Here is an 11,412-nt window from a genome sequence, read left to right as displayed (position 1 = left end):
AACTGACCGAGTTATAAGCATCCAAAGTGGCAAAATGAGGAATTTTTTAGGAAAAATTGAGAAAATGTTAAGTCTTTGTACCTCGAATAACTTTTTCCACAGACAACTTAGCACATCGGCGTAGAATAACTTTTGGTAGCTAATAACCAGATCTATCCAAATATGTGCTACAATTGAAGATCCATTGGAAACTGACCGAGTTATAAGCATCCAAAGTGCAAAATGAGGATTTTTTTTGGAAAAGTTGAGAAAATGTTAAGTCTTTGTACCTCGAATAACTTTTTCCACAGACAACTTAGTACATTGGCGTAGAATAACTTTTGGTAGCTAATGACCAGATCTATCCAAATATGTGTTACAATTGAAGATCCATTGGAAACTGACCGAGTTATAAGCATCCAAAGTGGCAAAATGAGGAATTTTTTGGAAAAGTTGAGAAAATGTTAAGTCTTTGTACCTCGAATAACTTTTTCCACAGACAACTTAGCACATCGGCGTAGAATAACTTTTAGTAGCTGATGAGCAGATCTTTCCAAATCTGTGTTACAATTGAAGATCCATTGGAAACTGACCGAGTTATAAGCATCCAAAGTGGCAAAATGAGGAATTTTTTAGGAAAAATTGAGAAAATTTTAAGTCTTTGTACCTCGAATAACTTTTTCCACAGACAACTTAGCACATCGGCGTAGAATAACTTTTGGTAGCTAATGACCAGATCTATCCAAATATGTGCTACAATTGAAGATCCATTGGAAACTGACCGAGTTATAAGCATCCAAAGTGGCAAAATGAGGAATTTTTTTGGAAAAGTTGAGAAAATGTTAAGTCTTTGTACCTCGAATAAACTTTTTCCACAGACAACTTAGCACATCGGCGTGGAATAACTTTTGGTAGCTAATGACCAGATCTATCCAAATATGTGCTACAATTGAAGATCCATTGGAAACTGACCGAGTTATAAGCATCCAAAGTGGCAAAATGAGGAATTTTTTTGGAAAAGTTGAGAAAATGTTAAGTCTTTGTACCTCGAATAACTTTTTCCACAGACAACTTAGCACATCGGCGTAGAATAACTTTTGGTAGCTAATGACCAGATCTATCCAAATATGTGCTACAATTGAAGATCCATTGGAAACTGACCGAGTTATAAGCATCCAAAGTGGCAAAATGAGGAATTTTTTTGGAAAAGTTGAGAAAATGTTAAGTCTTTGTACCTCGAATAACTTTTTCCACAGACAACTTAGCACATCGGCGTAGAATAACTTTTGGTAGCTAATGACCAGATCTATCCAAATATGTGCTACAATTGAAGATCCATTGGAAACTGACCGAGTTATAAGCATCCAAAGTGGCAAAATGAGGAATTTTTTTGGAAAAGTTGAGAAAATGTTAAGTCTTTGTACCTCGAATAACTTTTTTCACAGACAACTTAGCACATCGGCGTAGAATAACTTTTGGTAGCTAATGACCAGATCTATCCAAATATGTGCTACAATTGAAGATCCATTGGAAACTGACCGAGTTATAAGCATCCAAAGTGGCAAAATGGGTAAAATTTTACGGGGCAAAGCCAAGGGTAATTTTTTTTATCCCTCTAATAACTTCTAGCACAGACATTGAATCGCTTTGTGATGTACGGATGAAATGTAGCAAACAGTTGGAACTACCCATAAAATCTTAAAGATAGACGATAAAATGTATAGAACCGGAGTAATGTGCGATACTTGGTGAAAAATCGAGTGAAAAATTAACTATAAACTGTTTTTCCTCAATAACTCGAATACTAGACGTCGGAGGGGGGTGCCGTAGAACAATTTTTTGTAGCCCTTAAAATTACCTTTCGAATGATATATAGTGGTTTTTTGGTCAAACAGTGACCCCGAGACTAGTAACGCTCCATACACAAAACCGCCTAAAAAGATTTGGTTTTGCAAAATTTTGAAAAGTGCGTCAAAAAATTTTTTTCAAAAAGTACCAAATCGTGATCAGAACTCACTATAGACCATAAAAAGTGAAATCCGATGATCATTTGCAACACTTGGTCAATCGAGAAAAATTTCACTTTTTTACTAGAGTCGGGTACCCTGTACGAAAAACCGCTATAGTTGCGGTTTTTGGCCAATAACTCGAATACTAGACGTCGGAGGGGGGTGCCGTAGAACAATTTTTTGTAGCCCTTGAAATTACCTTTCGAATGATATATAGTGGTTTTTTGGTCAAACAGTGACCCCGAGACTAGTAACCCTCCATACACAAAAACCGCCTAAAAAGTTTTGGTTTTGCAAAATTTTGAAAAGTGCGTCAAAAAATTTTTTTCAAAAAGTACCAAATCGTGATCAGAACTCACTATAGACCATAAAAAGTGAAATCCGATGATCATTTGCAACACTTGGTCAATCGAGAAAAATTTCACTTTTTTACTAGAGTCGGGTACCCTGTACGAAAAACCGCTATAGTTGCGGTTTTTGGCCAATAACTCGAATACTAGACGTCGGAGGGGGGTGCCGTAGAACAATTTTTTGTAGCCCTTGAAATTACCTTTCGAATGATATATAGTGGTTTTTTGGTCAAACAGTGACCCCGAGACTAGTAACCCTCCATACACAAAACCGCCTAAAAAGTTTTGGTTTTGCAAAATTTTGAAAAGTGCGTCAAAAATTTTTTTTCAAAAAGTACCAAATCGTGATCAGAACTCACTATAGACCATAAAAAGTGAAATCCGATGATCATTTGCAACACTTGGTCAATCGAGAAAAATTTCACTTTTTTACTAGAGTCGGGTACCCTGAACGAAAAATCGCTCAAGTGATGGTTTTTGGCCAATAACTCGAATACTAGACGTCGGAGGGGGGTGCCGTAGAACAATTTTTTGTAGCCCTTGAAATTACCTTTCGAATGATATATAGTGGTTTTTTGGTCAAACAGTGACCCCGAGACTAGTAACCCTCCATACACAAAACCGCCTAAAAAGTTTTGGTTTTGCAAAATTTTGAAAAGTGCGTCAAAAAAATTTTTTCAAAAAGTACCAAATCGTGATCAGAACTCACTATAGACCATAAAAAGTGAAATCCGATGATCATTTGCAACACTTGGTCAATCGAGAAAAATTTCACTTTTTTACTAGAGTCGGGTACCCTGTACGAAAAACCGCTATAGTTGCGGTTTTTGGCCAATAACTCGAATACTAGACGTCGGAGGGGGGTGCCGTAGAACAATTTTTTGTAGCCCTTGAAATTACCTTTCGAATGATATATAGTGGTTTTTTGGTCAAACAGTGACCCCGAGACTAGTAACCCTCCATACACAAAACCGCCTAAAAAGTTTTGGTTTTGCAAAATTTTGAAAAGTGCGTCAAAAATTTTTTTTCAAAAAGTACCAAATCGTGATCAGAACTCACTATAGACCATAAAAAGTGAAATCCGATGATCATTTGCAACACTTGGTCAATCGAGAAAAATTTCACTTTTTTACTAGAGTCGGGTACCCTGTACGAAAAACCGCTATAGTTGCGGTTTTTGGCCAATAACTCGAATACTAGACGTCGGAGGGGGGTGCCGTAGAACAATTTTTTGTAGCCCTTGAAATTACCTTTCGAATGATATATAGTGGTTTTTTGGTCAAACAGTGACCCCGAGACTAGTAACCCTCCATACACAAAACCGCCTAAAAAGTTTTGGTTTTGCAAAATTTTGAAAAGTGCGTCAAAAATTTTTTTTCAAAAAGTACCAAATCGTGATCAGAACTCACTATAGACCATAAAAAGTGAAATCCGATGATCATTTGCAACACTTGGTCAATCGAGAAAAATTTCACTTTTTTACTAGAGTCGGGTACCCTGAACGAAAAATCGCTCAAGTGATGGTTTTTGGCCAATAACTCGAATACTAGACGTCGGAGGGGGGTGCCGTAGAACAATTTTTTGTAGCCCTTGAAATTACCTTTCGAATGATATATAGTGGTTTTTTGGTCAAACAGTGACCCCGAGACTAGTAACCCTCCATACACAAAACCGCCTAAAAAGTTTTGGTTTTGCAAAATTTTGAAAAGTGCGTCAAAAAAATTTTTTCAAAAAGTACCAAATCGTGATCAGAACTCACTATAGACCATAAAAAGTGAAATCCGATGGTCATTTGCAACACTTGGTCAATCGAGAAAAATTTCACTTTTTTACTAGAGTCGGGTACCCTGAACGAAAAATCGCTCAAGTGATGGTTTTTGGCCAATAACTCGAATACTAGACGTCGGAGGGGGGTGCCGTAGAACAATTTTTTGTAGCCCTTGAAATTACCTTTCGAATGATATATAGTGGTTTTTCGGTCAAACAGTGACCCCGAGACTAGTAACCCTCCATACACAAAACCGCCTACAAAAACTTTGTTTTGAAAAATTTTGAAAAGTTCAAAAAAATTTTTTTTTCAAAAACTACTAAAACGTGATAAGAACTTACTATAGACCATAAAAAGTGATATCCGATGATAATTTGCAAAAGTTGGTAACTAGTAAAAAATTTCACTTTTTTACTAGAGTCGGTGCAACGAGAAAAAAAAAGTCCGTGATGGAGAAAAATGGCACGTTTTCCACGCCTGTACGCTTTCGTTTACTATATAGGGGGTAGGTGAGCCAGAAGCATGATTTTGACTGAGTATGTATCTTTATGAATTGGACCCTTCTAAATCGATTGAGACTACCCCCAGGACGATCGGACGACTGCTTCTGGCTCAAAATGTGGTTTTTAGATTTTGATCGTCAATTATGCGAGAAAAAATCGATTAGAAGTAAAGATACGAAATGCTTGGTCTAAGTTGGGAAACGACTTCGGATATTTGTTGGACGTTGTCGTAGAAGGTCCGAGGACCAAGGAAAAGTGATTTCCAAGTGGATTTATGCACTATTAGTCGATGGTAAGATGTGAAATTAGTAGAACTTACCATACAGTTTGCGAAGTTGAAGCAATCGGTTGGTGAATATGGTACTGTCTGTCCAATTTGGTGGTTCGGAATGAGTGAAACGATGTTGATGATGGATAGACGTTCCGATTGCCCCCGATCGGGGAACATATAGTGGTCTTTAAGGTCCAAGTACCTATGTTTTGGTAAGCAGAACTGAGAGTTAAAGGATGAAAGTCGGCCATTCCTAATATCATCCTATCGGTGGTTCGCGAGTTGTTTGAGGACCGGAGCAGCTCGCGATGAAACGGTCCTAGGGTATTGGTTATCCATCCAAGGAAGAGTAAATGCGATCCTAGATGTGTGTCGTTGGCCGTTCTACCGGTATCGCCTATCGATGAGATATCGACGGGCATGCCTTACTCGAAAGTTGAATTCTAGGATCGATGGTCAAACAGACCTATGAGCGATAAACCAAACTGAACACGTATTGATGTCGGCTTTTCCTATCATTTGATGCCGCAGGTTGTTTAGGGACCGGAGCAACTTGCGGCCGAGACGGTCCCCGGGGGTTTCTTTCTCCAAGGAGTGGAAACTATTAAGCAAGAGTTGTAGCAAGATACGATCCTCTGATGTGTCGTTGGCCGTTCATGCGGTATCGCCTGTCGATGAGATATCGATGGGCATGCCTTACTCTACCGACCTTCTAATTGAGAGTATTAATCAGGGATCGATGGTCAAACAGACCAATGAGCGATAAACCAAACTGAACACGTATTGATGTCGGCTTTTCCTATCATTTGATGCCGCAGGTTGTTTAGGGACCGGAGCAGCTTGCGGCCGAGACGGTCCCCGGGGGTTTCTTTCTCCAAGGAGAAGAAACGATTAAGCAAAAGTTGTAGCAAGATACGATCCTCTGATGTGTCGTTGGCCGTTCAAGCGGTATCGCCTGTCGATGAGATATCGATGGGCATGCCTTACTCTCCCGACTGGATTACTGAGAGTTTAATCAGGGATCGATGGTCAAACAGACCAATGAGCGATAAACCAAACTGAACACGTATTGATGTCGGCATTTCCTATCATTTGTCGCAGGTTGTTTAGGGACCGGAGCAGCTTGCGACCGAGACGGTCCCCGGGGGTTTCTTTCTCCAAGGAGTGGAAACGATTAAGCAAAAGTCGTAGCAATAATCGATCACCTGATGTGTCGTTGGCCGTTCTTGCGGTATCGCCTGTCGATGAGATATCGATGGGCATGCCTTACTCTCCTGACTGTTTAATTGAGAGTTATAATCAGGGATCGATGGTCAAAAAGACCTATGAGCGATAAACCAAACTGAACACGTATTGATGTCGGCATTTCCTATCATTTGTCGCAGGTTGTTTGGGGACCGGAGCAGCTTGCGACCGAGACGGTCCCTTCCCGAAAGATGGTGAACCGAGTCGTCTGGCGTAAAAACCGGACGACTCGAAAGGGCTTGACCCTTTCAAGTGAGCGATAATCACATTCTACGCTCAGTTCGACAGCTGCAAGGCAATCACTCGCTATGTTCAGAGCTAATACATGCAACATGCCGGCATTGTTTCCACCGACGCATGGATTCAAGACTGGTGCACTTATTAGTTAAACCGTTCGCCTCCGGGTGACTCGAGTTCAAGTCTGGATGAGGATTGTTCTTGCTGGTAATAGCTTGAGCCCCTGAATAAGGGGTCGAAGCGTACATTTTGAGAGTTAATGTACAACATATTACCAAATCGGCACCATGGGTTCGGGTGCAAGTGATGTAACCGTGAAAGATGTTGAGCAGCCCAACATCGGTTTACACACGCATAATAGGAAGGCAGCGCTGTCGACTGGTCAGTCGTGTAAGAAGTGTGCATTATCGATCACAAATATATTGGTGATCTGTAGGTTGCGCATACACCATGCCCGGTGTAAAGTGCCGTGGTCCCCCCCGGGGGGCTGCATCAAACCGTTCGCCACGCGAACTACCCAATGGAACGAACTCGATGCATTTAATAAGAAGAAGAGATGATAATGAAACACGGTCGATTAAAGAGTTGAAAACGTTGAAATACCTATAAGCAAGTCTTAAGTTGGTGGTGACCGTTACGCCCCAACAAATTGGTGCCTTACCCTACACCAAAGAGCCATTCAACATGGTTCAAGTGAGCGATAATCACGCTCTACGCTCAGTATGACAGCTGCAAGGCAATCACTCGCTAAGTTCAGAGCTAATACATGCAACACGCCGGCATTGTTTCCACCGACGCATGGATTCAAGACTGGTGCACTTATTAGTTAAACCGTTCGCCTGCGGGTGTTTCGAGTTCAAGTCTGGATGAGGATTGTTCTTGCTGGTAATAGCTTGAGCCCCTGAATAAGGGGCCGAAGCGTACATCTTGAGAGTAAATGTACAACATATTACCAAATCGGCACCGTGGGTTCTGGTGCAAGTGATGTAACCATGAAAGATGTTGAGCAGCCCAACATCGGTTTACACACGCATAAGGGGTTTATTGTTATCTGTAGGTTGCGCATACACCATACCCGGTGTAAAGTGCCGTGGTCCCCCAGGGGGCTGCATCAAAACGTTCGCCATGCGAACTACCCAATGGAACGAACTCGATGTATTGAAAGAGATGAACAATTAATAGCGAGAATAGGGGCCCGGAAGCAATTCCGCGGCCCTACGGTCGATTCAAGAGTTGAAACGTTGTACAATCGTGGATAGCACCTAGTGCTAATATGGTGAGAGATAATGTGTGAGGAAATTTAGTTTCCTAAAGTTTAGTTAGTGGTTTCCGTTGTGCCCTAACAAACTTAAAGTTGGTGGTGACCGTTACACCCCAACAAATTGGTGCCTTACCCAACACCAAAGAGCCATTCCATATGGTTCTAGAGAGAGAGAGTTGTGTGGAAATTTATTTCCCACTAAGCGAGTGTGTGTCTGTAGTGGAACGAATTCTGGTTGATCCTACCAGTAATATACGCTTGTCTCAAAGGTTAAGCCATGCATGTCTAAGTACAAACATAAATGAATGTGAAACCGCATAAGGCTCAGTATAACAGCTATAATTCACAAGATCATCCTACCACTAGTTACTTGGATAACTGTGGAAAATCCAGAGCTAATACATGCAACATGCCGGGACTGTTGCCCTCGCGGGTAGCTGAACTGGTGCACTTATTAGTTAAACCAATCGCCTCCGGGCGGCTTGAGTTGAAGTCTGGATAAGGACGCAGATCGTATGGTCGCTTGTCGACTGACGACAGATCTTTCAAATGTCTGCCCTATCAACTATTGATGGTAGTGTAGAGGACTACCATGGTTGCGACGGGTAACGGGGAATCAGGGTTCGATTCCGGAGAGGGAGCCTGAGAAATGGCTACCACATCCAAGGAAGGCAGCAGGCGCGTAAATTACCCAATCCCAGTACGGGGAGGTAGTGACGAGAAATAACAATATGGACCTCTCTAACGATGGTCCATAATTGGAATGAGTTGAGTATAAATCCTTCAACAAGGATCAAGTGGAGGGCAAGTCTGGTGCCAGCAGCCGCGGTAATTCCAGCTCCACTAGCGTATATTAAAGTTGTTGCGGTTAAAACGTTCGAAGTTGATTGCCCGTCCAGACACGTGACCGCCACGGGCGCCCGGTTACACGCCGGGGCCGTTCGTGCGCGCGCTCACGGCTGCGACTCACAATGGTGTACTTGGGCGTTACTCTGTGAACGAGTACCGTGCTACCGGTTAACTCCGGCACGGGCTCCTCATGGTGCTCAAGATACTCACATTTACCTTGAACAAATTAGAGTGCTCAAAGCAGGCTAAGACAAAGCGTCCGGCCCCCCCGTGGGGTTGGCGTTGGCCGAGAATAATCTTGCATGAAATAATGGAATATGACCTCGGTTTATACGATTTCGTTGGTTTGTCAGAAACCTAGAGGTAATGATTAACAGAAGTAGTTGGGGGCATTGGTATTACGGCGCGAGAGGTGAAATTCGTAGACCGTCGTAGGACCAACTGAAGCGAAAGCGTTTGCCATGGATGCTTTCTTTAATCAAGAACGAAAGTTAGAGGATCGAAGGCGATTAGATACCGCCCTAGTTCTAACCGTAAACGATGCCAATTAGCAATTGGGAGACGCTACCCCTATTCGGTGCTCTCAGTCGCTTCCGGGAAACCAAAATCGGGTTCCGGGGGAAGTATGGTTGCAAAGTTGAAACTTAAAGGAATTGACGGAAGGGCACCACAAGAAGTGGAGCTTGCGGCTTAATTTGACTCAACACGGGAAAATTTACCAGGTCCAAACTTATCGAGGTAAGACAGATTGATAGCTCTTTCTCAAATTTAAGGGTAGTGGTGCATGGCCGTTCTTAGTTCGTGGAATGATTTGTCTGGTTAATTCCGATAACGAACGTGACTCAAACATGCTAACTAGAACGCTGTCAGCAGTGCGCCTCCGGGCGCACCTGACGTTACAGCCGGGCGGCGCCTTCACGGGCGGTCGTCGGCTACGTTTGCCCTGCTTAGCGGGACAACTTGTGTTTAGCAAGCTGAGAATGAGCGATAACAGGTCCGTGATGCCCTTAGATGTTCTGGGCTGCACGCGTGCTACAATGTGGGTCGCAGCGTGTTCTCGCCAATAGGCGCCCCCATTCCGAGAGGAACGGGAAATCACTAAAATGCCCATCTAGTCGGGATTGGGGACTGCAACGGTCCCCATGAACCTGGAATTTCTAGTAAGCACTAGTCATTAGCTAGTGCTGATTACGTCCCTGCCCTTTGTACACACCGCCCGTCGCTACTACCGATGGATTATTTAGTGAGGTTTCTGGAGGCTTACCTTCCGCGGTTCCTTCGTGAGCTGCAGCTGGCATGGCTGAAGTTGACCGAACTTGATGATTTAGAGGAAGTAAAAGTCGTAACAAGGTTTCCGTAGGTGAACCTGCGGAAGGATCATTACTGATGATCGTCCGCGAGTGACCAACCATGGGCTGCCTTCGGTGTAGCTCGGTCGCTCGCTTGCTATGTGTCAGAATTTGTTGAAAGCCAACTCGTTCGTTGTACACTTTGATGGGTGACCATCACTGTGTCTCCGTGCCGAGCTAGATCTCCCCTAGCCGTAAGGCACTTGAACGCCCCTTCGACGACGAGTTGCATGTGTGTGGTATGTGTCAGAATCTGGTGAAGCTTTCTGCATGTGATGTGCCTTGTGTGGATCCGTGGCCATTGCATTGTGTCTGGTGTGTAGGTACCCAGACACTTAGAACGCTTGCGCGGAAAGCAAACTCGATCGTTGTACACTTTGATGGGTGACCATCACTGTGTCTCCGTGCCGTGCTAGATCCCCCCTAGCCGTAAGGCACTTTGAACGCCCCTTCGACGACGAGTTACAAGAGTGTGGTATGTGTCAGAATCTGGTGAAGCTTTCTGCATGTGATGTGCCTTGTGTGGATCCGTGGCCATTGCATTGTGTCTGGTGTGTAGGTACCCAGACACTTAGAACGCTTGCGCGGAAAGCAAACTCGATCGTTGTACACTTTGATGGGTGACCATCACTGTGTCTCCGTGCCGTGCTAGATCTCCCCTAGCCGTAAGGCACTTTGAACGCCCCTTCGACGACGAGTTACAAGAGTGTGGTATGTGTCATAATCTGGTGAAGCTTTCTGCATGTGATGTGCCTTGTGTGGATCCGTGGCCATTGCATTGTGTCTGGTGTGTAGGTACCCAGACACTTAGAACGCTTGCGCGGAAAGCAAACTCGATCGTTGTACACTTTGATGGGCAACCATCACTGTGTCTCCGTGCCGTGCTAGATCTCCCCTAGCCGTAAGGCACTTTGAACGCCCCTTCGACGACGAGTTACAAGAGTGTGGTATGTGTCATAATCTGGTGAAGCTTTCTGCATGTGATGTGCCTTGTGTGGATCCGTGGCCATTGCATTGTGTCTGGTGTGTAGGTACCCAGACACTTAAGCAAACTCGATCGTTGTACACTGTGATGGGCGAGCATCACTGTGTCTCCGTGCCGTGTAAGAGCTCCCCTGGCCATCAGGCACTTGAAAGGTCCTTCGACGACGAGTTACAATAGTGGTGTGTTAGATACGTCAGGTGATGGTATCTACTGTTGTGCAATACGTATCCGGCCACGGCACGGAACGAACGGGAACTGTGGTGCAGACATACAAAGAGTTAAGCCTATTAGTCATTAACTCTAAGGACGGGGCCATGGGGCGGTACGCAAAGGATACGGATGAGCGAGTATGCAGGCCCAATACTCAATAGCTCGATCCGATCCAAGCACATGAGTTGACTGCGGCGCCAGGTTAACCAATGTGCTAGATTCTATTTGGCCAGTAGAATCTTGTGTCTTATGCGATTTGATACCAAGACACCAGAACGAAAGTTAGTTGAAGAGTTATTAAACTCTTATGAAGTATGGTTGTGCAATCACAACTTATGACTTTAACCTATAAAGTGGATATGGACTTGCAATTATAACATGGGGCACACACCATGT

The sequence above is a fragment of the Anopheles funestus genome (genome assembly GCF_943734845.2).
Source record: "Anopheles funestus chromosome X unlocalized genomic scaffold, idAnoFuneDA-416_04 X_unloc_73, whole genome shotgun sequence".
NCBI lineage: Eukaryota > Metazoa > Arthropoda > Insecta > Diptera > Culicidae > Anopheles > Anopheles funestus.
Note: the sequence above shows the minus strand (reverse complement) of the source record.